Source organism: Nylanderia fulva, unplaced genomic scaffold (genome assembly GCF_048542155.1).
Source record: "Nylanderia fulva isolate GAGA-0341 unplaced genomic scaffold, ASM4854215v1 Scaffold1052, whole genome shotgun sequence".
Classification (NCBI taxonomy): domain Eukaryota; kingdom Metazoa; phylum Arthropoda; class Insecta; order Hymenoptera; family Formicidae; genus Nylanderia; species Nylanderia fulva.
The window spans coordinates 1-26,836 of NW_028189251.1; the positions used below are offsets into that span (position 1 = coordinate 1).

General features: G+C 41.3%; 1 pseudogene; it reads left to right on the plus strand.

The window, feature by feature from the left end:
* The first annotated feature begins 580 nt into the window (after positions 1 to 580).
* LOC146725068 (uncharacterized) lies at positions 581 to 5,238 on the plus strand (annotated as a pseudogene).
* Positions 5,239 to 26,836: the final 21,598 nt, after the last annotated feature.

Here is a 26,836-nt window from a genome sequence, read left to right on the forward strand (position 1 = left end):
GATTGTTGGCATTAAAGCCTAATATAGAAAACTTATTGATCTACTCGGTATAATAACGAGAAATGTTGTTGGCAAAAGCCTTGTCCTAAATAGCGAAAGAGAACTATGAATAATCGGTTATAGATAAACGAAATGTTGTTGGCTAAAGCGTGCTAAATAGAGAAGATTTTGACTACTCGGTATAAACAAAATAAGGAGGCGTATAGCCTGTCGCGGGTCCGAGAAAAAAAGATTTACAAATTAACCGGAGAACTTAGAGATTACGGTGTACTGAGGGAGGATAGCCTATAGCAGAGATTAAGAAACCGGAAACCGGGAACCCGGCGTAATGACGAGGAAAACCCGTCACCCGGTTGTGTGATAGCAGGAAAGAGAACGGAAAACCGGGAAAACCGGCCCGTAACAACGAGAAGAAGCCCGTGCCGGAGTGTAGCAGGAAGAGTACCGGAAGACCGGGGAAAACCGGGCGTAAACAACGAGAAGAAACCCGTTGCCGGCGTGTAGCATGGAAGAGACCGGAAACGGGAAAAAACCGCCCGTAACAACGAGAAAACCCGTGTGCCCGGCGTGGATGTAGCAGGAAGAGAGAATCCTGCGAGCGTTCGAAGAAAACCCCAGGACCAGTGTGCGCCATGTATCTCGGATGCTCGGTCTCTCGCGATAAGTGGTGCATCATGTTCTACGTCAAAATGGATTGCATCCGTATCATCATCCGTATCATCAGCGAGTACAGCAACTTTTACCGAGAGATGACGAACAGCGCGTCTATTTTTGTGAAGGTATTTTTATTATCTTTATTTCATATTTTTTCGCGTTATTTTTAATAAATATTGTAACGGTTCACCTTTCCCGACGCCGCGGATCGGCTCGCCGGTTCCAGGATTCGGGAGGAAGGGGGAGATTCAGACTCGCTTATTCCTTATTAACAATACTTTGGTTTATTCAAAAAGAAACAAGTAAACAAAATGATTGTTGGCATAAAGCCTAAATAGAGAAACTTATTGACTACTCGGTATAAACGAAATGTTTGTTGGCATAAAGCTCTAAATAGAGAAACTTATTGACTACTCGGTATAAACGAAATGTTTGTTGGCATAAAGCCCTAAATAGAGAAACTTATTGACTACTCGGTATAAACAAAATAAGGAGGCGTATAGCCTGTAGCGGTGTCCGGAAAAGATTTACAAATTACCCGGTATAATAGAGATACGGTGTACGGAGGCGTATAGCCTATAGCAGAAAGAAACCGGAAACCGGGAAACCCGGCGTAATGACGAGAAACCCGTCACCCGGTGTATAGCAGGAAGAGACCGGAAACCGGGAAACCCGGCGTAACAACGAGAAACCCGTTGCCCGGCGTGTAGCAGGAAGAGACCGGAAACCGGGAAACCCGGCGTAACAACGAGAAACCCGTTGCCCGGTGTGTAGCAGGAAGAGACCGGAAACCGGGAAACCCGGCGTAACAACGAGAAACCCGTTGCCCGGCGTGTAACAGGAAGAGACCGGAAACCGGGAAACCCGGCGTAACAACGAGAAACCCGTTGCCCGGCGTGTAACAGGAAGAGACCGGAAACCGGGAAACCCGGCGTAACAACGAGAAACCCGTTGCCCGATACTAAAGGTAGGAGGCCAGAAACCGGGAAACCCGGCGTAACAACGAGAAGCCCGTTGCCTGGCTAGGAGGTCTGGAGCAGGACTGGTGCCGGCTCATCCGTCGAGCCGGCTTATATACCCTGCCGGCGGTTCCCCCACTCTTACCTCGAGGCTGTGGTGGGGGTAACGCCGGCGTCGTAGTGGGGCGCCTCTGGGGGTTGTAGTGGGGCGCCCCTGGGGTAGGGTGACCCGTGTATCAGTTAAGATTTTGTGCTTAGGGGCGCCTTAGGCGCCATAGCCTCAAGTGGCGGGCGGGTGATCGGCCCGCGAGGCGTTAGTAACGGCTACGCCGTTACACTACCCCCTCTCTAGACGGCGGATCGTACGGGGTCGGCCGAATCGGTCGAACCGCATTATCCACCGTCCAGTGGGGGAGGTGGCTCGGAACTTCCGAGTAGCGTGGGCGCAGTGCCACGGGACCGCCACCACGTGCCCGTCGTCAAGGGTAACCATGACGACAGGCGACGCGGGAGGCGGCCTGCGGACCTCCCGAGCTGGTGGTTGGGAGGAGGGCGCCGCCACTGCTGTGACGGCGCCCACCCCCGCCACCCTCTCGGGGAGGGCCCGGGCTGGCTGCGCCCGAGGAACGGCGGGACGCCGCGGTAGTTCGGTCCCGGACTCCCCTCGGCCGTGGACCCGGTGGTGGCGGCGGCATGGTCAGCAGGATAGCCCTTCGGCGCTCCCGCTGCCCGTCCGACCGCTGGACCGAGACCCCCGGCCGAGGGAGCCGGACCGACGCCGCTGGGGCCTGGTTGACAGGCGGCCCCTTTGGCTCGTCAGCCGTTCCTTCACTCTCCTCCGAGGAGGAGATATCACCAAAAAGCGCTTTGATGGTCGGTTGACTCATCGCAGCAATATGAGCCGGGTCAATTGACCCGGCTCCCCTTATATACCCCTACGGGGGGTCTTTGAATGCGAGAAAACCGAATTCCCCCTGCGGACCCTAGCGGCGGGGGGTCGGACCTCGTGGCCCGTCTGTGTCGGTGATTAGTCGCGGGAGCGCCGCGAGATGGCGCGTGGTGCGCTGGGGGGGCCCGTAGCGGTGGGCTCGGGCCTTCGTCGTTCCTGTCTTCGGCGGTCGGCCTCTTCGTATTCGGTGGCTCGGATGCTCAGATCCCCGACGCTGAGCACGTTCCGCCCGACGGATGTACAATTGGTACTCCGGATCCATGTTTTCGTAGAGCTGTTCCAGTTGGTCTAGGGGTGAATATCCCCCGGCGCGCCGCATCATGGTCAGGACCTCGGTGGCGTACTTTTGGAAGGACTCTTTAGGGCGTTGTTGACGTCCCTGGATCGTCCTTTTCATCTGTCTCTCATACCCGCTTGGCAGGTATTGCTGGCGGACAGCTTGGCGAAAGTCGGCCCAGCTGGCTATGGTATCGCGGATGTTGCGATACCACAGCAGGGCGTCTCCCCGTAAGAGTTCGGGTAGCCCTAACAGCATCTGGGCGTCGGTGTAGCCGTAGCCCAGGCACAGCTCTTCCGTACGCTCGAGGAATGCCAGGGGGTCCTTGCCCTCGAAGTGGCACCCCCATTTTCGGATCTGGTCCATGATCCTGGCTGGTTCAACAGGTGTCGGGGTGGTAGCTTCTTCGTCTTTGGTTGGGCTTCCGGTGGCCATTTCGACGTTGATAGTGGGCACAGGTAGGTGAGTTCGAAATAGCGCGGGGTTTTGCCCGACAAATCGGCGGAGGCGTCGGCGGACCTCGTCTAAAGTTCCTTGGCTATCGATTCCGTGTCTTTTGGCCAAGGCAATAGCTTCGGTTTTTGATAATTGATTCACCCACGCGGGCATCTGGATAGGCTTAAGCGAGTCGGGATCTCCACTGGGCAGGTCCCTGTTCGGGCGCCATGTAACGGTTCACCTTTCCCGACGCCGCGGATCGGCTCGCCGGTTCCAGGATTCGGGAGGAAGGGGGAGATTCAGACTCGCTTATTCCTTATTAACAATACTTTGGTTTATTCAAAAAGAAACAAGTAAACAAAATGATTGTTGGCATAAAGCCTAAATAGAGAAACTTATTGACTACTCGGTATAAACGAAATGTTTGTTGGCATAAAGCCCTAAATAGAGAAACTTATTGACTACTCGGTATAAACGAAATGTTTGTTGGCATAAAGCCCTAAATAGAGAAACTTATTGACTACTCGGTATAAACAAAATAAGGAGGCGTATAGCCTGTAGCGGTGTCCGGAAAAGATTTACAAATTACCCGGTATAATAGAGATACGGTGTACGGAGGCGTATAGCCTATAGCAGAAAGAAACCGGAAACCGGGAAACCCGGCGTAATGACGAGAAACCCGTCACCCGGTGTATAGCAGGAAGAGACCGGAAACCGGGAAACCCGGCGTAACAACGAGAAACCCGTTGCCCGGCGTGTAGCAGGAAGAGACCGGAAACCGGGAAACCCGGCGTAACAACGAGAAACCCGTTGCCCGGTGTGTAGCAGGAAGAGACCGGAAACCGGGAAACCCGGCGTAACAACGAGAAACCCGTTGCCCGGCGTGTAACAGGAAGAGACCGGAAACCGGGAAACCCGGCGTAACAACGAGAAACCCGTTGCCCGGCGTGTAACAGGAAGAGACCGGAAACCGGGAAACCCGGCGTAACAACGAGAAACCCGTTGCCCGATACTAAAGGTAGGAGGCCAGAAACCGGGAAACCCGGCGTAACAACGAGAAGCCCGTTGCCTGGCTAGGAGGTCTGGAGCAGGACTGGTGCCGGCTCATCCGTCGAGCCGGCTTATATACCCTGCCGGCGGTTCCCCCACTCTTCCTCGAGGCTGTGGTGGGGGTAACGCCGGCGTCGTAGTGGGGCGCCTCTGGGGGTTGTAGTGGGGCGCCCCTGGGGTAGGGTGACCCGTGTATCAGTTAAGATTTTGTGCTTAGGGGCGCCTTAGGCGCCATAGCCTCAAGTGGCGGGCGGGTGATCGGCCCGCGAGGCGTTAGTAACGGCTACGCCGTTACAATATTAATAGTCGGTGAAACACACAGAATTTCTTGCGCAGTATCGACGAAATAATTTTTTCCCCGATCGAATTTTATGGACTGACGAAGCCACGTTCACACCGAACGGTGTGTTTAATTCACACAATTTTCTGCAATGGGCAGAAAAAAACCCGCATGTCGTTCGAGAACGCGCTTATCAATATCGCTGGGCGATAAATGTATGGGCAGGAATAAAAGCGAACTAAATAGTAAGTAGTAAATTTACTTGTTAGTAAGCAAAAAAATTTTCTTTCGCGAGTTTAACAAATCATTTTTTTTTTAATATTTCATTTTTTTAGATCGGGCCATATTTTCTTCCACCCCGTTTAAATGGAGCGATTTATCTTAATTTCCTCCAAAATGAGTTACCTGCTCTTCTCGAAGATGTTCCTCTTCGCGATAGAGCGGAACTCATTTTTCAACAAGACGGGGCTCCTGCGCACTTTTCTCGACAAGTGCGCGATTTTTTAAACGCGCATTATCCAGAGAGATGGATAGGTCGAGGCGGCCCGATTATCTGACCGGCGCGATCGCCAGATCTTAATGTGCTCGATTATTTCGTGTGGGGTCACATTAAAGATTTAGTCGAGCATAGGCGTGATGGTACAGAAGCTGAAGTACGGGAAGCAATTCTCGCAGCTTTTGCTACCATTACTCCAGAAATGGCGTATCGCGCAACGCGTAATATTGTTCGAAGGGTTGAACTCTGTTCGCAAGAACGAGGAAGGCACTTTGAACAATTATTAAATTAAAATATGAGAGTGGATTAGACCTACTGGAGATACCACTTTAAAAAAAATGCGCCGTGTTATCTACCGCAAGGTGGTGCGGAAAGGATAACAAATATTTTCTATGCCGCGAGAGAGAGAGAGAGAGAGAGAGAGAGAGAGAACTAAAGAGAGAGAAACGTTATTATCATTTATGATAAAAATAAAAATTATTATAATATAAACATAGTAAAATTTATCGAGTATATTTTTTATTTTATTGTGATAGATATTAATATTTTTATTATAGTAAATATTAATCAGAAAAATTCTTATAAAATTCTTTCAATACCATTGTCCCACGATTACCATCATTTTTAGAGTAAATTTTAAGAAAAAATTTTCTCTGTGTAGTATTCGAATACATCCTATCAAAATTTTACGTTTTTTAAAATAATCAATAAATGATAATAATGAGAGAGGGAGAGAGAAAGAAAGAGAGAGTGAGTGAGTGAGTGAGGAACGTTATCATTTATGATAATAACGTTCCTCAAGAAAAATTCTTATAAAATTCTTCCAGTACCTTACTGTCCCACGATTACCATGATTTTCAGGGTAAATTTTAAGAGAAAATTTTTTATGTGTAGTATTCGGATACGTTTTATCAAAATTTACGTTTTTAAAATAATCAATAAATGATAATAACGAGAGAGAGAGAGAGAGAGAGTGAGGAACGTTATCATTTATGATAATAACGTTCCTCACTCTCTCTCTCTCTCTCGTTATTATCATTTATTGATTATTTTAAAAACGTAAATTTTGATAAAACGTATCCGAATACTACACATAAAAAATTTTCTCTTTAAAATTTACCCTGAAAATCATGGTAATCGTGGAACAGTAAGGTACTGGAAGAATTTTATAAGAATTTTTCTGATTAATATTTACCACAATAAAAATATTAATATCTACCACAATAAAATAAAAAATGTACTCGATTAATTTTACTATGTTCATATTAATAATTTTTAATGTAGTAAATATTAATCAGAGAAACTCTTATAAAATTTTTCCTACACCATATTATCCCACGATTACCATGCTTTTCAGGATAACCTAATCCTAAAAAAATCATAAAAATGAAAAGGTCAGGCCATGTTCAAAAGAAGGTACTCAAAAATTTAAACGATCTAATAATAAATTATCACGAAAAGTAACTGATATGTTATTCAAGGTGCCAGTTCAAAGTGAACATACGTAAAGTGTATATTATCTAAATTTAGTAATAATATATTACCATGAAAAGTAACTGTGATATTTTATTCAAGGTGCAAGTTCACATTGAATATACATACATATAAGTAAAACTGATTACAATTTGATTCTAGAAAATAAGTGCGATATGTTATTCTTAGTGCACAAAATATAATAGTCGTTTATAGAGATTTGATTTGAAATTCATACTAGCCCGTACAATAAAAAATAATTGCTCGTAATTCCAGAGTACCAATTTGTTAATGACTCAGAAAAATAACATGGCGGCCTGCTCTCAAAAAACTTTTGATGGGTAGAATAAATAATTGAAATAAGAGTTGTGAAAATTGTATAAATTAAAAACCTTCAATCTTTCTTTAGTAAAATTTCGAATTTTCGTATCAACTTCCGATTTGTGTTATACCGTATTTTCAGGGAGTAAGTTATTGATCAGAAAACTTTGCCTTGTTGCTCGAAACGGGTGTATATTAAGTAAAATTTATAAATGTACAGTTCTCAGGTCAACTACAATACAATAAAGCTATACGCTTAAAAAGTTTACTGATTATTTGTCGTAATATACAATAAAAAATTACATATTAATTATTCAAGATACAAGTGAGAAATAAATATCATTAAAATATACAAAACAAATTTATCAATTTGACTCTGAAAAGTAAGTGACATGGTTCTCAAAGTGCAAGGTTTCATTTGACTTACAATTTTCTTCAGAAACACAGAAGAAAAAGGTATTTGTATATAGTTTTGTATATTCACTTCGTTGTGTGTGTAGAGCTTTTAAAAATACGTTGAATTCTTATTCTAATCTAATCTTCTTCTAATGTAATACTTTTCGTACTTCAAATGTTGTAGTAATGTAATTATTCTGTAAGAGCTTCGACATTATTTCTAAATGGACATCGAGAAACATCATAGTTTTTTGAGAGCAGGTCGCCATGTTATTTTTCTGAGTCATTAACAAATTGGTACTCTGGAATTACGAGCAATTATTTTTCATTGTACGGGCTAGTATGAATTTCAAATCAAATCTCTATAAACGACTATTATATTTTGTGCACTAAGAATAACATATCGCACTTATTTTCTAGAATCAAATTGTAATCAGTTTTACTTATATGTATGTATATTCAATGTGAACTTGCACCTTGAATAAAATATCACAGTTACTTTTCATGGTAATATATTATTACTAAATTTAGATAATATACACTTTACGTATGTTCACTTTGAACTGGCACCTTGAATAACATATCAGTTACTTTTCGTGATAATTTATTATTAGATCGTTTAAATTTTTAAAGGTTTAAATTTTTGAGTACCTTCTATTGAACATGGCCTGACCTTTTCATTTATATGATTTTTTTAGGATATGTTTATTTCCGTGAGCATTTCCCTACGTAGTTCTTGCATGCCTCTCATTATCTCACGTAGCATAGGGTTATCTATTCCGGCCTCCCTATAATTAGGAGTTTCGCGCACCTCGATTTCGTCAACGCGTCTATCTATGTATCGTCTGGTATCGCGGGGGTTAGTTGTTCCTATTTCGCTATTGGGGGTGGTGCATGTACGTCGGCTTCCACCAGTCGAGTATTGTCGCAAGCTATTGTACCGTGTAGACGGTCAATCTCGCGGTCGATGGCACTCTCGGACACATCCATGCCACCGTTAGGCGGTGTTCGCAGCATGTCCTGATACTCGCTCGGATCGAAAATACTACTATCGTATGATGTAAGCAAGAATTCCCCGCGTTGTGACCCGTTGCTAGGAGTTTGTCTTACGCGTTCGTTACTTTCTTTTCTTAATTTTTTAACGGTGTCGGTTTCCCCTTTTTCAAATAAACTTTCGTCAAAAATGTTAAACGGAAATTCGCGTTCGGCTTTCCCGTGAGTATATGATTCGGAGTCGCTCTCTCCTGAATAATATGCTTCTAATTTTATTCGCACTTTTTCGAGGTTTTCTAAGGTTATCGGTAGTGCTTTGATTGATCGTTCGGCTGAGTCGCTATGTAACCACGATTTATTTGCTATCGCTTGTCGGGGTGTTTCGCTTTCCTCCGACATTCATGCAGTTTATATATAAAAAGTTTGATTCGGACTTACATTAATACGGCTACCATTACTATTGCTCGCTCGCTGACGCTGCAGATCATTGCTCGGCAGTGTTGATACGGCTGGCGGTCCGGTGTTGTAAGGTGATCCGGCGGGTCGTTGTACGGTGCGATGCGTTGTCCGTGTGTGTTGTCGTAGGTCGCGTCCTTAGGTGATGGCCTACTTCCCGACGGCTGATGCGTTGTCCGTGTGTGTGTGTGTCTTCTTGTACGTACGGCACGCTGCTGCTTATACGTCGGCTTCTGTTTTGTTCGCTTCCCGTCAATTATTATGTTCGACGTGCCTGATTATTAATACTGCTGTATTTTTCAGGTCTTCCTCCGAGTAGTTCCTGACGGTCCTTCGGCGCAATCCCACCGCTGCCACCAATTTGTTGTGTGCCTCGGGAGAGACACCAGGGGGATGGGAATCCGGGGCGTCAGGACTTGTCGGGTGTTTGTAGAAAATGCACTACACTTTTCGTATTAAAATTCTTTATTCAACTCCAACCACTTGGTTATTATTTATCACCAATAATACACTGAAGCTTTAACGAGTGTGCGGCACTGACTTTCTATTACTCCGCGTATCGCGCACAACTGCGAGTCGATGCTAAGTGCGCGCGCGCGGTTAGCGAGATCGTGGTTAGAGCGATTATTTGTGTCTGCGACTGAGCGAGTTGTCGCGTCTCTACTCTCTTTTTATATCGTTGTTTTTTGGAGTTTTCCCGATCGGAAGGGGTGCCTGGCAACAGGTTTCCCTGGTCGAGAATCTAGGTGCAAGCGAAGCAGATTCAAAGTCCTTCTGCTTTGCTTGCACGTTGACCAATTTCTATTCCGCGTATATCTCGCATTGTATGCGTTTTTAACGCGGTCATTATCTGTCGTAATTCTGATTTCGCGTATACCTTGCATTGTATGCGTTTTTTAACGCGGTCAGTGTCTGTCGTAATTGCGGATGTAATACGAGTACCCATTTCTTAATATTAGTTACCTTTTAATAGTTATATCTATTGTATATCTTTGGGGGATATAACAAACCGTTAATACCGCGAAATTGATTTGCGCTCTGATCGACCAGTGAACACAATTTTTCTGGGACGCTACTACTTCTTATTAGGTTGAGTTGACCGGTGATCCCGAATCAACCACCGCGCCGTCGGTATAATTAAAATCTGCGCCCTCATCCGCCGCTAAAATATCCACACTTACAATGTACGGTCCAGGAAGCGCGGCGAGCCGAAACCGCGTCCGCCAACACGATCTCCGTCGATCCCGCCGTCGGACCCGCCACCGCCGGCCGTCCACGCCCAGGGCACCCCGCCGCCAAGTGTCCCGACGCCCCGCAAACATAACACGCGCGACCCGTCGGCGGCCGCCCGCAACGTGCCGCGATATGGCCTACCTCACCGCAGCGGAAACACCGCGTCCGCTCTAATCCCGGTTGCCCGGCTCCACCATCCGCATCTGGCCTCACCCTGCCTCCCCGGCTCTCCGCCCGTCCCGGGCCCAACGCCGCTCCTAGTCCCTCGCCGACAGCGGGTCTCGCTCCTCCGGGCGGCCCCATCATCCTGTCTCTGCGCTCGAACACGATGCTCTCGAAGGCCTCCAGTCCAGCAGTTCCGCTCCCGACCGGAACCTCATCAGACGCGCCTGGTTCCGCAATTGCACGTTCGTAATGCCCTCAATCACATGATCAAGAAGCTCGTCCTCAGCCACCGGGACACGATTAGCAAGAATCACCTTTTCGTGATAATAATTGCTAAATGGCTCGTCGCCCCTCCACATGCGAGCCTCAAATTTTCTCCGGAGCGTGATCCTCGCCGGACGCAAGTCGAACATTTCGCGCCATTTCTTCCAGCAGCTCCTCCATTCCCAATGCAAGGTGTTCGGTTTTGGAGTAGAACCAGGTCAATGCCCGTCCCTTCAAACGAGAGCCGATCAGGATCCTGGTAGCGCCTTCGTCAAGACGATAGGTGTCCCTGAGAAGTCCGAGCTGACTCCTCCACCTCCAAAACGTATTCTCACTTCCGTCGAATTCCGGCAACAACTCCTTGACACCCCTAAAACTTTCACCACCGGACGATCCGATCCCGCTGATGCCACCGAAGAGCCGCGAAACAGCTCTCTCTCCCTTTGAAAAAATGATCTCTCTCTCTCTCCCACAGATCCTTCTCTCTCCGCAAAAGATTTAACTCGGCGCGTTCTAAATTTCCGAGGAGAGCGGACGAGGCGCCCTCGTGCCCTCGCACCTCCGCATCCCGTCTCGCCGCAGTCCTCTCCAACGCGGTCTCCTCCGCAGCAAACTCCTCCAGAAGGTCGTCCTCCGCAAGGGTCTCTCCCATCTCACTCTCTATTTCCAAACGCGAGGCACCCGCTGAACGCCGCCCCTCTGGTTGCTTGTTCAATTCGGCCCACACGCCCGGATCGCCGATCTTCTCGAGCCTCTGGATCAACTCCGCTTTCGCTCCTCCCGACGGCAGCCCTTTCGCCCGTAAAGCCGATTTCAATTCCATCACCGTGAAATTATTACCCGGCGTACTCATTATGCACTTTTCTCCTTTCCTTTTTTTTCCAAGTAATTGACACGTGAACGAATCCCACTTCTGATAAACTGTTGGGCGAGTGATATTTGAAATAAAATACTCTTGATGCGTTGAAAACTGTTTATTACGCGGAGAAGAATCAATAATAAGCGCGCCTCTCGATCGGGTCGTCTTATATACCGTCGTCAAAATAACCGACGCTTCAAATCGCGCCAATCACGCGAGGACACGAATTCGACAAAAATCTCAGACGACGAACGGATGAACATGTACGGAAGACATACAATACAAAAGAATGTAAATACCGAGACAATGCCTTATACTAATACATGCCCGCAATAACAAGACGGACGACGGATAACTAAATAAGTCGAGCCCAACAAATAAATGCCAACACTAGTTTCCATGTTTTCTTGGAAAAGTGTAGTTGTCCGATTTGCTCGAAATATATCCTTGGACTGTGCTTGAACTCTGTTATCTTATACAGTTGACTCTTCTCACTTTTTTCCTTTCCGAGTACTGCAGCGTTGCAGGCTAAGAGTGAGAGTGCCCTGTAATGATATACATATAATTCTTCTTACTACTTTGTCCTTGATCGTGAATATGCTTTCGTTTGCAATTTTTTTTTATCAAGCAAGAGGGGACGTTCGGTCTATATGTCTTCTGTCGTTCCTTTAGTCTTATGACAACCTTTGATTTATTACTATCGTTGCGTCTTCAAAAAAAAAATGGTTGGTTCCGATATGTGGTTTCGATTGTTCGCGATGCCATGTGGAGTTTGTGGCCTGGTGGGAACCGCTATGTTTCTCGTGTTTGAGATTTCTTCGATGTGTGGGCCCAGTTGTGGGGCCCGCATTGCCGACCAGCCGTTTCGAGCGGGCTTTGGGGGCTGTCGCAAGATATGCGGCTAGCTCCTTTCCGTTTTCTTTATACGTGAGTGTAAATGTGCGGTCTGGTGTGCGCGTTGTGCGCGAAGTTGCTTTGGTGCCTCCCGATCCCGAGGAGGGATTTATGATTCCGGCCATGCAAACTTTGAGGGCTTTGCAAGAGGGGCGGCCTCTTCCTTATGGGTGTGTTTGTCGCGAGGACGAAGCAGACGATTAGGTAAATCCTAATTTTCAATAAATAATTTTAATCTGTTTGTGTGTATGCGTATCGCTCTTCTTCCTTTCTTTACTGTGTAATTGACGCTTGAATTTTTTTCTATTATTGTATACGGTCCTGCCCATAATGCGTCTAATTTCTTGGATCGTCCGCGTCGGAGTGTCTCGTCGTATACGAGTACTTTGTCGCCTATTTTAAATTCGGTTTCTTTCGCGGATTTATCAAAGTATTCCTTTGATTTTATTTTTTCCTCTTTAAAATTTTCTTTTGCAAGTTGATTTGAGGCACGTATTCTTTCCCTTAGTTCTTGTAGATAGTCATTGTAATTATACGTCAGTTTAGGCGGTTTTGTTAGTGCCGTCAGTAGTTCGACTTTTCGTCCGTATATTAATTCAAAGGGGGTATATCCCGTAGCTGAATGAGGAGTGGTATTATATGTAAACATTGCGTATGGCACCCATTCATCCCAGTCGGTTTGGTCAGCATTTATATATTGTCGCAAATATTCGGCTAATGTGCGGTGCGATCTTTCTAATGCTCCATTACTCTCGGGGTGATACGCGGTTGTTTGTATCTTTTTTATTCTTAATAATTTGCATATATTTTTAAATACTTTGCTCATAAAATTTGTGCCTTGGTCTGTTAAAATTTTTTTGGGAATGCCGTGTTCGAAAATTATTTTCGTAACGAACTCTTTCGCGACGGTATTTGCTTCCTGATTTGCGATCGGTATCGCTTTACTGAGTTTCGTCAGGCTATCCTGAAATGTTAGTGAGTATTTGTTTCCGTTAGTGGTAACTGTTAGCGGTCCGACGATATCTAATGCACATTTTTCAAATGGTTTATTCGGAATATCTGTGATTACGAGGGGTGCTTTTATTCGGCGCAATAATTTATTTTTTTGGCAGAATTTGCATTTGGCGATATATTGTTCGACATCTTTTGTCAATCCTGGCCAGTTGTAGTTTAATCGAATTCTTTTGATTGTTCGTTCGATTCCTTGATGCCCTCCTGTGGGTGCATCGTGATATTCATAGAGTATTTGTTTCTTTTCCTCTTCAGAATATTTCCTTGTATTATCCGCGAATTCTTCCTCTTCTTTTTCTTCTTCGTCTTCTTCTAACGTGAAGATTCTATTTTTTGTCTCCTCGTTGATATCTCGGGTTACTTGTCGGCTTAGCGCGTCGGCATTCGCGTTTGCTCGTCCGGCCTTGTGTATGATTTCATAATCATATTCCTCGAGTTTCAGTCTCCAACGGATTAATCTAGACCCGGGGTCGGTTACATTGAACAACCATATCAAAGGTTTATGATCGGTAATTATTTTAAACTTTGTGCCATAAATGTATGGTCGAAAATGTTTAACAGCCCATACAATTGCCAATAGTTCCTTCTCCGTAGTATTATAATTTTGTTCCGCGCGAGATAATACTCGGCTGGCGTATGCGATAGGTCTATCCTTGCCTACTGTTCCTTGTGATAGTACGCCTCCGATTGCATAGTCCGAGGCATCGGTAGTCACGTTAAATTCTTCATTGAAATCCGGATACTTTAGCACTGGCGCTGTCGTTAATTTTTCCTTTAATTTTTCAAACGCGATTTGTTGTTCGTTTTTCCATTCGAATGTTTCCGTTTTTTTCGTTAATTTTGTTTACGGTTTTGCGATTCGCGAAAAATTTTCTATAAATTTCCGGTAATAACCCGCTAGTCCGATAAACGATTGTACGTCTTTTACTTTCCGTGGTGTCGGAAAATTTTTTATTGCCTCTAATTTCGACGGATCTGGCAGTATACCGTTTTCGGAAATAATATGTCCAAGGTATATTACCTCTTTTCGTAAAAATTCGCATTTGTCAGGCTGTAGTTTGAGACTATGTTTCCGTAGGCGTTGTAATACTTCCGCGAGTCTTCTGTTGTGATCCTCTAAACTGGATCCGTATATAACGATGTCGTCGAGATAAACGAGACATCGAAGCCCTTGTATCCCGGTTAGCACTGAGTTCATAAGTCGTTGGAAAGTCGCAGGCGCGTTTTTAAATCCAAACGGCATTCTATTAAACTCGTAGTGTCCGTAGGGAGTCGAAAAGGCTGTTTTATTTTTGTCGCGCTTGGCCATCGGTATCTGGTGATATCCAGATGCAAGGTCGAGCGTCGTAAAGTACTTTGCGTTTCCCAGTTGATCCAAAATATCGGTAATATTCGGCAGTGGGAATGAATCGCCTATAGTCAATTCATTTAACTTCCGGAAATCGACTACTACTCTTAATCGCGGTTTGCCTGTTGCGTCAGCCTTTTTTGGCGCTACTAATAACGGTGCATTCCACTGGCTAATGCTTGTACTAATAATTCCGTCTTTTAGCATTTCCTGTACTTGTTTGTTCACTTCTGATTTGTGTTTCTCGGGAAGGCGATACGGTCTCACATTGACGGGTGAGGTATTGGCGCGCGTGCTTATCTCGTGGTTTATCGTTGCTGTGCATGACAGTGGTTCTCCACTTAAATAAAACACGTCGCTATATTCTTCGCATATTTTCTGTATCGCTTTCCTTTCTTCCTCGTTTAAGTGTTTTGTGTGTAACAATTGTCAAATTCGTTCGTCACGCGTTAATTGATTCGGAGTCTTGTCTATATGTATCGTGTACAACTCGTGCGCGTTATCTTAGCAAACGTCTTCTACGGTTACGAGGGGTGTGTGTATCTCGACCGGCTTATCAGTTGTATTAATTACACTGATGGGACATTGGTAATTCTTCGGTTCTACCAAACATCGTCCGATATAGATTCCTAAGGCGGTTTCTTTGGCTCGAATGATCCCTGTCTTATTATCATTTGTTATTGCGTGTATAATTGTTTCACTACGCGGTTTTAAGATAATTTTGTTGTACGGTTGCAATTTTAGGACGGCGTTTCCGATTTGTAATTCGCGTTTTTTGTAATCGCACGTGACTTGCTGCTTCTGGAGGAAATCGATTCCTATGATCCCGTCGTATTCCATTGGGAAATCATCTTTCACGACGTAAATCGCGTGTTTTATCTTGTTTCCGTTTAGCTCAATTGTCGCGTACATTTTTCCGATCGTCTTTGCTTTATGACCGGTTATTCCAACGAGGGTTATTTTATTATTGTAAATTTCGGTCTCGCCCTTCAAGTGTTTCACTTTTATCAATGAAATCGTAGCTCCCGAATCGTAAAGCATATTTACTTTTCCGCGTTTTGCCTCTCGCATAGGCAGAGTAATTATATTTAAACTCGCTCTTTCTCTCGACGTTCGGCGCACGTGTGTCACCTGATATTCGAGCGCGCGAGTCTTCTTAATCTTATCTCCGCGCTTTCCGTCTTCATCGCTGCTACGTTCGGACTCGGAATTTCTCTCCTGCCGGATTCTTTGATTATCTATTTTATTAATACTTCGCGGTTTTTTTCGATCATCTGGCTTGTTCCGTGGGGGCGTATTATTTTTCGGTCGCCCGTTTAATTCCCAACATTCTTCGCGGTTATGTCCACGCTTTTGCAATGATTGCAAAATTTTTCGATGGCGGATACGCGCGAGGATTTTTCCGGTTTCGGCAGAACGTTGACTTTGCTACGACAGTCTTGTCCGTAATGTCCGGGTTTTCCACATCTATAACATTGTCCCGTCGTTCGTTGTCCTGACCGCGTTGATTCAGGCTTATTTAGCGAGGAATTAGTTGCCCGTGACGTGCTAGGTCCGATAAATTTCTCTTCCGCGCTCGCGCCGGCTATCGCTTCTTGAGCGTCGTATATCGTTGTGAGCGTACGAGTACCTTTAAGTCGCTTCGTAGCCCTAATTGAAAATTTAATAATGCTTGTGTTTGGATCGTTTGTAAGATAGTGCGTTTCTCTGAGCTCGTCTGGTTTCCTCCCTCTATCATTGAATCGTATAAATTTATAGCGAGCTGGTCGACGCGTTGCCCGAAATTTTGTGCTGTCTCATTATATTTTTGCTTTAGCGAATTAAATTCTAATTGCAAGTGGGCAGTACTTTGCTTGCATTGGTATGCGGTCTCTAGTTGTTGCTTTAATTCTTCAAACGTTTGTATGTCTCGCGTTTCGAAAACTTGCATGGCTTTACCCTTTAATTTAGTAAATAGTATGCCTTGTATCAGAGACTCTTCGTCTCCGGGATATGTTTTGCATTGTATATGTGCATGCGTTTAGAAATTCCTGAAGGCGGTGTCGCAATGTACCGTCGAATTCGGGTATCATCATTCGCGCTTCTTTTAGAGACATATATTGTCGTGCAGTACAGTACTCCGTCGATTTCGTACGTCGCGCTCAGTCCGTCCGTAAGTCATACGAGGCTCGTAATCGGACTCCCGCTGTTCGTCTGTGTGTGTATGCCTGTGCGGCTTCTATCCTATTCATACGTGTGTTTAGTGTATGTAGCTCTGCATGTATAGCTTGTATTATATTAAGCATTTGTGAAGTTTCTCCGGGCGCTACGACGGAGGGTTGTTGTGACGTGACGTTTAAATTCTGTCTCATTTGTGCAAGGGTTTGTCGGAGTATGCTTATTTCGGCATCTATCGCGGTTGGCGGAATAGTTGCGTTCACGTTTGTATTTTCTGCCATATTTATTTCGCTATAAATTTCTTCGGGATCGAATATTTCGCTGTCGTATGACGTTAATGAAAATTCTCTCCGCGAAGATACTCTACTCGGAGTTCGGCTGATATACGGTCGCAATCGATGCGGTTCGTTTTGAGTTACTTGAACGGAGTCGCTTGGATTATTTGCGAATATACTCGCGTCAAAACTAGTAAACGGAAATTCTCGTTCGTTTATTACGTTCGGAGGTAACTCGGTATTGTTTTCGTTTGTCAAGTCGCTGTCTAAATTTCTACGAACGCTTTCGAGATTTTGCGCAGTTAAAGGCAATACTCGCGTCGTTAACCGTACAGGTGTACTATGCAACCACGATTGGTTTTTAATCGCTTGTCGGGGTGTTTCGTCACCTTCCGACATTCACGCAATCAAATAAATTCGGACTTACAGTACGGCTCGCATCGTTACGCTCTATACGGGTCGGCTGCTGCTGCTGCAACTCGATCGCTCGTGGGCTGATAACGGCGGCTCCGTGTTGGTGATAGATACGGCGGGTCGTCGCTCGTGTTGATGCGCTGCCCGTGAGGTTGTCGTAGGTCGGCGTTGTCCTTGGACGTCGGCGATCCTTTTCGATTCTCTGCTGCTTATCACTCGTTGCACTGTTTATGTTGTCCGCTCTCTCGTTCTCTTAGTCGTGGCTTCTGCTTGTTTCCGTCAGTGTTACTGACGTGCCCGTCTAACACTTGTTATAATTGTATGTGTTTTTACAGGTCTTCGCCGCTGTGAGGATTTTGGAGACGACGTCGGCCCTGCGGCTGAGATCCCACCGCTGCCACCAAATTGTTGTGCCTCCGGGAAGGCACGGAAAGTTTTGGGGTTTCAGTCGACTAAAGGATGAGGATCCTAGGATCGGCGGGCGTCTCCTCCTTGACTGACTTCAATTGTTTATTTGAATAAATCTTTTATTTTCCTTATTTCTTGAGTTGGTTTAATTCTGTATAATCCCACCTGGGTGGTTAGTTAAGTATGATCCCAAAAAGAAAGGATCGAGAGGTAGAAGGAGGGGCAGAAGAAGGGCATATGGCCGTCTTCCCTAACCCCCGTGCCTCACTGGGTAGGAGGGAGAGGACGAGAGAAGGAGGTGATTGGAGCGGGTGGAACGGAGGGGGCAGGGCTGATCATGGATTGGTCCCCCTCCCTTCTGCTAAGGGGTCTCTTTCCCCCTTGTCCTCCCTTTGGGGGGGGAGGGGGGGAGGGACTAGGATGCAGGCCTGCGGGCTGTTGGCCGATTTCGTACCCCCTTTTTGGAGGTCGAGGGGAGCCGCAGCTTTTGGGCAGGGAAGGGGGGGGATCACAGGTGCCCAAGCTTGCTTGGAGTACCATTGCACGTGATCCTTCCCCCTACCAAGGGAGGCAGGGCGGGACGGGAGAGGACGACGGTTGACCATAGGTCAAATGTCCTCTCCCCTCCCGCTATCGAGGTTTCCTTCTAGAAGGAAATCTCGAGGAGGGATCCCGGAGGCGAGGCCGAATCCTAACCCCCCCTTGGGGGGACGGAGGGAGCCTCTAATCTAGGATCAGAGGACTGTGGGTTCGCAGGCGGGGGGCCTTCGGATCCATTGCACACAGTCCCCAGAGATGGAGAGGGGGGTGGTGTGGTCCCACCTTCCCCTTCATGAGAGGCGGGCGCACAAGAGGCGCGGATGCGAGGGTCTACCGGTTGCATGCGAAAAGCGATCCCGGGAAGCTCTCATCAAGCATCAAGAAGACCACCGACGGGTTTAGTGGGTCGGGGGAGAGCCCTCAGTCCTCCTGTCGCCATTGGGCGTTAACCATCCCCACATAATCCGAAGCTTCCCCCGAAGTGGAGGATATGTGTTAGCACATTCCCGTCGAAAAAAAAAAAAAAAAAAGGTTAGTTAAGTATGCTCGCTCTCGATAGTCAGATTACAGGTGATAGTTTATATTCTGCGGCTTGTCTTCGACTCCTAGTTAGGTTCTAATTAGCGACTTGACCTTTTGGATTCTCGTTAGCGACTGACTTCATCGCCTTGCTTTCCGTTCGCGGTGGTCTCCTGCCCTTTTCTACATCTTTCAGGGGAAGATGTAGAGAAGCTCTTTCATTGGCTAATTTTTATTCACACGCTTTTATCTAGGTGCAAGCGAAGCAGGTTGATTCTTCGCTTGCGATCCGCGGTTTTCGGCGTAACGCTTATATTTCATCGCGTTTGCGTCTTTTCGCGATAAGCGCTTCGCGAGAGCGTGAGAACGTTTCTCAAATGATTGTATAATAGCTGACTTACTAATTTATTATTAAAACTATATTAATATAATATAATATAATATAGTTATAGTCATTCGGACTATAACAAAACATACGTAAAGTGTATATTATCTAAATTTAGTAATAATATATTACCATGAAAAGTAACTGATATTTTATTCAAGGTACAAGTTCATATTGAACATACATACATATAAGTAAAACTGATTACAATTTGATTCTAAAAAATAAGAGCGATATGTTATTCTTAGTGCACAAAATATAATAGTCGTTTATAGAGATTTGATTTGAAATTCATACTAGCCCGTACAATGAAAAATAATTGCTCGTAATTTCAGAGTACCAATTTGTTAATGACTCAGAAAAATAACATGGCGGCCTGCTCTCAAAAAACTATAATGTTTTTCGATGTCCATTTAGAAATAATGTCGAAGCTCTTACAGAATAATTACTACAACATTTGAAGTACAAAAAGTATTACATTAGAAGAAGATTAGATTCGAATAAGGATTCAACGTATTTTTAAAAGCTCTACACACAACGAAGTGAATATACAAAACTATATACAAATACCTTTTTCTTCTGTGTTTCTGAAGAAAATTGTATGTCAAATGAAACATTGCTATTCAAAACCTATTATTTATGATCGCAAGACACTATTTTCTATTTAAAAGACGTCTGCTAAAATTTTAATAAATAGATATTATTTATGATAGAAATGAAGAATTTGTGCTTTTAGTATATGGATAGTACATGGTTATTTCAAACACTGAACCGATGCATACAACAAAACTTTTCTCTGTCTGTTCAATAAATTACTGATAATGTTAAATCCCAATCACATATGCCACCTTGCCTAGGTTAATGATGGTCATTAACGGGAAATTTTACTAAAAAAAGATTGGAGATTTTTAATTTATACAATTTTCACAACTCTTATTTCAATTATTTATTCTATCCATCGAAAGTTTTTTGAGAGCAGGCCGCCATGTTATTTTTCTGAGTCATTAACAAATTGGTACTCTGGAATTACGAGCAATTATTTTTCATTGTACGGGCTAGTATGAATTTCAAATCAAATCTCTATAAACGACTATTATATTTTGTGCACTAAGAATAACATATCGCACTTATTTTCTAGAATCAAATTGTAATCAGTTTTACTTATATGTATGTATGTTCAATGTGAACTTGCACCTTGAATAAAATATCACAGTTACTTTTCATGGTAATATATTATTACTAAATTTAGATAATATACACTTTACGTATGTTCACACTTTAAACTTGCACCTTGAATAAAATATCACAGTTACTTTTCATGGTAATATATTATTACTAAATTTAGATAATATACACTTTACGTATGTTCACTTTGAACTGGCACCTTGAATAACATATCAGTTACTTTTTGTGATAATTTATTATTAGATCGTTTAAATTTTTAAAGGTTTAAATTTTTGAGTACCTTCTTTTGAACATGGCCTGACCTTTTTATTTTTATGATTTTTTTAGGATATCAGTTACTTTTTAAAGTACAAATATATAGAGCAGCTTTCTAGTAATTCAAGTATCACAAATATATGTATTTTCGATTCTTATCACATAACTTTGTATAAGTAACAATTTATGCAATATAGTTCAAAATAATTGAAATATATATGGTATATATGTACATATATAAAATATATAATTATATTATAGTATACATATATATTTTATTTAATCATATATGTAAATATTTGTATAATTGTAATAACTTTTAACGATACATTGCACATTTATTTCAATTGCAACAGAATGAATTTATATTCTTGTATGAATATTGAAAATAAAGAATGGGCCCCTCCATCGCCCATTCTCGTGAGAACACAACCATATATTTTTCTTCGTCTCTCCGATTTTAACACGACATATTTTCGATTCTTATCACATAACTTTGTATAAGTAACAATTTATGCAATACTGTTCAAAATAATTGAAATATATGATATATATGTACATATATAAAATATATAATTATATTATAGTATACATATACAGGGTGTGTATTTTAAGTAATGAGAATGTTATTCAAGGTGCCAGTTCAAAGTGAACATACGTAAAGTGTATATTATCTAAATTTAGTAATAATATATTACCATGAAAAGTAACTGTGATATTTTATTCAAGGTGCAAGTTCACATTGAATATACATACATATAAGTAAAACTGATTACAATTTGATTCTAGAAAATAAGTGCGATATGTTATTCTTAGTGCACAAAATATAATAGTCGTTTATAGAGATTTGATTTGAAATTCATACTAGCCCGTACAATGAAAAATAATTGCTCGTAATTCCAGAGTACCAATTTGTTAATGACTCAGAAAAATAACATGGCGGCCTGCTCTCAAAAAACTATGATGTTTCTCGATGTCCATTTAGAAATAATGTCAAAACTCTTACAGAATAATTACTACAACATTTGAGATACGAAAAGTATTACATTAGAAGAAGATTAGATTAGAATAAGGATTCAACGTATTTTTAAAAGCTCTACACACAACAAAGTGAATATACAAAACTATATACAAATACCTTTTTCTTCTGTGTTTTTGAAGAAAATTGTAAGTCAAATGAAACCTTGCACTTTGAGAACCATGTCACTTACTTTTCAGAGTCAAATTGATAAATTTTTTTTGTATATTTTAATGATATTTATTTCTCACTTGTAACTTGAATAATTAATATGTAATTTTTTATTGTATATTACGACAAATAATCAGTAAACTTTTTAAGCGTATAACTTTATTGTAGTTGACCTGAGAATTGTACATTTATAAATTTTACTTAATATACACCCGTTTACTACCGTTTTACTTACCATTTTACTAAAGAAAGATTGGAGGTTTTTAATTTATACAATTTTCACAACTCTTATTTCAATTATTTATTCTACCCATCGAAAGTTTTTTGAGAGCAGGCCGCCATGTTATTTTTCTGAGTCATTAACGAATTGGTACTCTGGAATTACGAGCAATTATTTTTCATTGTACGGGCTAGTATGAATTTCAAATCAAATCTCTATAAACGACTATTATATTTTGTGCACTAAGAATAACATATCGCACTTATTTTCTAGAATCAAATTGTAATCAGTTTTACTTATATGTATGTATATTCAATGTGAACTTGCACCTTGAATAAAATATCACAGTTACTTTTCATGGTAATATATTATTACTAAATTTAGATAATATACACTTTACGTATGTTCACTTTGAACTGGCACCTTGAATAACATATCAGTTACTTTTCGTGATAATTTATTATTAGATCGTTTAAATTTTTGAGTACCTTCTTTTGAACATGGCCTGACCTTTTCATTTTTATGATTTTTTTAGGATATCACTTACTTTTTAAAGTACAGATATATAGAGCAGCTTTTTAGTAATTCAAGTATTACAAATATATGTATTTTCGATTCTTATCACATAACTTTGTATAAGTAACAATTTATGCAATACAGTTCAAAATAATTAAAATATATGGTATATATGTACATATATAAAATATATAATTATATTATACTATACATATATATTTTATTTAATCATATATGTAAATGTTTGTATATTGTAATAACTTTTAACGATACATTGCACATTTATTTCATTGCAAATTGAATCATAAATACTTGTATATTTTGTAAAATAATAATGGCCATAGCCAATGGCCCTACACCCCATATTTTGAAGCACTATATCTTTCTTCTTGTTCTCCATATTTTCGATCTTATACATATTTATAGTACGATATTTTTTGCATTGTCAAATTATTTGAAATTATGAATTGTCATATATAAAATATAAATTATTTGTATTCTAATACAGGTGGCTTTAAGTAGCATGTTATTGCCAGTGCCAGTCGAATGTAATTTTGGCGCTTCGGCTAATTTTATCCTAATTAGTAATATATTTACATGAATATGGTTTTACAAGGGCAATTCACCCATTAATTAACATTACTAAGTAAAATATTACCATTTGATTCTAATAGGCATTTTTTAATCTATCCATAATATAAGTCCTTATACCGATTTGTTCGAAATTCATACAGCCGTACATGAAAAATTATTCTCGTAATTCAGTACCTTGTTAAGCTTATAAGCGTCTTCTTCTCAAAAACTATGATTTCTCGTGCCGTTTAAACTAATGTCGAAACTTTTAGAATGCAATACTTCAACATGAGATAAAAATTACTAGAAGAAGATTACGACAATAAGTGATTCAACGTTTTTTATTTCAAACAAGTGCTTAACATTAAATTGCCTTTTTCGTTTCCCTTTGTTTTAACATTAATAATTTGTAAGTGAAAACCTCCTTTCTGTCCTTTTTACTTCAAGTAATTGATAAATTTCTTTTGTATATTTTAATATTTAATTTTCACTTAACTTGAAGTAATATGTTATTTTTAATTGTTTATATTACATATAAGTCAGTAACTTTTTAAGCGATACTTGCGTAAAAATTCCGAAACTGTAATTTATATTTTCTAATTATCCCTTCTTCTAACCGCTTACTTGCAATTTTATCAAACAAACGGCAGTTATTATCAATTTTCACGATCTTATTTTCAGTATTTTTGCTATTCTACCCACGCAATGAACGCACATTGTAATATTACATTAGCGTAACACGAAACAGCATCGTTATTGCAAATGCCATATATTTTCCACGTAACTATACTTTCTGGTTCCTCACAATCATAATTCTGCACATCATCAATGATATTAGGGATAGCCCATCGACGATCGTACATTTTCACAACCTTTTTCTCGGACGGATTGATTTGTGGCAGTTCAGATTTGATATAGATCTCAGTCGATTATATTCTACAATGGCTCTCGAGTTTGCTTTAACTGATGCTGGATTGAAATTTATCAAATGTAGGCCTTCCAATTTACTTACTCGTGACAAACCTACATAGGCTTGACCATCACTGAATACAGTCGTTCCTAAATCCATCATTGCATTGTTACATGTAATTCCTTCGATTATAAATAATTCGACATTCTTTAATTTGTCTCTCAAAGTTTTCAAGACCATGTCTGACAATTGCGTATATTTTGGTGTAGATCATGACTAACCGGTAGTTGAAACATTCTATGAATTGTCAAGCCATCGATATTGAATGCTGCGATACCCGTGGGAGCAGATATGGCAGTCGTTTTTTCCAATTTATTCTGATCCAATGTTTAATCGTTTCAATTAGAAAACTTTTCCCTGTACCACCCTCGCCACTTACGTACAGTCGCGAGAATCTGATTCTTATCTTGTAAACTGGCATTACTCCATCAAAGACTCTCTTTTCTGATCTTGTTCAATTGCGACATCATTTGCGATAAATCAATCGGGTCGTCAATCTTCCCAAAATCTTCCAGATCTTTCATCGCGTCGTCAGCTTCTATCGGATTACAATCCAGTTCATCGTCATCGGATTTGTCTCTGTCTGCTGTTTTCAGATCATTTTCGCGCTTCTCGATTAATTCAGCAACGTTCTCAAAAAGCTTTCTGTATTTCTTCGAGCCTTTCGTGATATTTCATTACTTTCGTTAAAACAGACTCTGAATTCTTAAAGGCATCCGTGTAAGTCTCGAATGTACCTTTGAGTTTACTCAAATCTCTCCATGGTTTGAACAGAAGAAGCAGCGAGTAAAAGTATTTTTCGGGCTTAGTTTTTATATTAAATCGATAATGGTTAATTAAATAACCCTTTTTTCGTTTTTTTAAAAATAAACCCGATGCCAGTTTGTAACACTTGACTTCGTCATTATTTGACATCTGTTTCGTAATTTCCCAGAATATTTCGTACAAATTCAATGATTCTAATTCCTGAGGTCTATTTGGATAGTAATCATCGATGAGTGACGAACAGTAAATATTTGTAGACTTTTCATCAAGAGCTTAATTTCATTAAATGTTTTAACTTTTCTATTTCTCACCTCATTAACATCGATCCATTTGACCATGGTATCATTATCCGTACCGTACAAGGGATTCCCTAATAGTGTATCCGCAGCTTCTAAAGCACCGCATTCTCTGTTATTTAATGAACGCATTGCAAAATTCCACAGTTTCGATGCCAAGGACTTATTCGAATCTATCACTTCAAAGTCTGTATTGATTTTTCCGACTTTGTCGTGTATTTTGTTAATATGAGTTTAAAAACTCTGATTTTTCTCTAATAAATTGTATGTCCATATTTCCCTTCCAAGCTAATTGATAGACGTATTATAATCATTTATAAACCTTTCCGACTCCTGCGAGGAAGAATCGTACAATTCGCTCTTACTGCGTAAATTTTTTCTACCGACTATCGAAGTGATAACGTCTCTTAAACGAATTCTCAGTAACTGGCCGAGGAAAATCGAACCAACACTTTCTGTATATATTAGTTTTCCGTTTTTTTTTGTACGCATGCAAAACGAGTTTGTTTATGATTCTGATCACTTTTACCTATCTACAACGTTGGGAAACATTTTTCATCTGGAATTTCACACGTTCCCTACTTTTTAATAACTAGCAACTTCTTCATCCGGCGTTTCCTAATACTGGAGCATCTTTTATCCAATTATACAATGCATGTTTCTGGTACTTCTACGTTGATTTCCAGTCGCCAGAAGTAATGAATAACCTTTCCTATAGGATTATCGGACGAACAAATAAAAATCAATCATGGCTTTAATTTTTGCACATTAATCTAGAAGTACTTACAGGATCGTAGCGAAGTTCGTTGATCCTAACTTTCTCTTTATCGGTTCATATTCGTAAATATTCACCCCAAAACGGACTATTTCCATTCACTAGGACTCAAATCAAAACCACGTCGCTGACCGTAAACAAAGTCATGCTTTTACTTATTGGCGGTTGGCGCCAAAAATTTATCCGATTTCTCAATTTTGCGAAAAAACTCATTAAATTTTATTCTATTTCGTAACCTTTAATTGTTCAAGTATCTCCGTAGTGTATCTCTCTCGTGGGGGTTGTCCATCATCGTTAAAAAATCCACTTTTCAACGTCGGTATTTGCATCATTTTAAAAGGAAGAAGGTACTGCAGATTCACCTTATCACTATGTTTCGACTCAATCGTTTCTAATAAATAAATATTTCCCCGGAAGCAAAATTTCTATCTTCTCGTTTCCTTGACCCATCAGGATTAAAAAAAGGGAAAAAGGGCTCCAGATATTTATAAAAAATTTCCTTGGAAAATTTTTTTTTTTTCACCATTTGATAAAAATCAACGATTCGTTTCGATTCTTTCGCGTGGATTGGGTATTTGTATACGATCGTTAATATCCGAATGTTCAGTGTTTGTGTGAGAAAAGCCGTCGGTTTAAAAGGTTTAAAAATCATTTTTTGTTTTTTTGTACATTGTCAAAATTTATGCTGGAATTCCCAACCCCTCATTTTTTCGTCATTTTTGCTTTCCCATCGACATCCTAATTTTTTTTCCTCAAAAATTATCCTTTAAAGATAAAAAGATGACGCGGAAGACAATTTTTGGTAATGGGGGAAAATTTTTTTTCAACCCCTTTTAAAAAACCCTTTAAAATTTTATAATATCTACTAAATTTTCCCA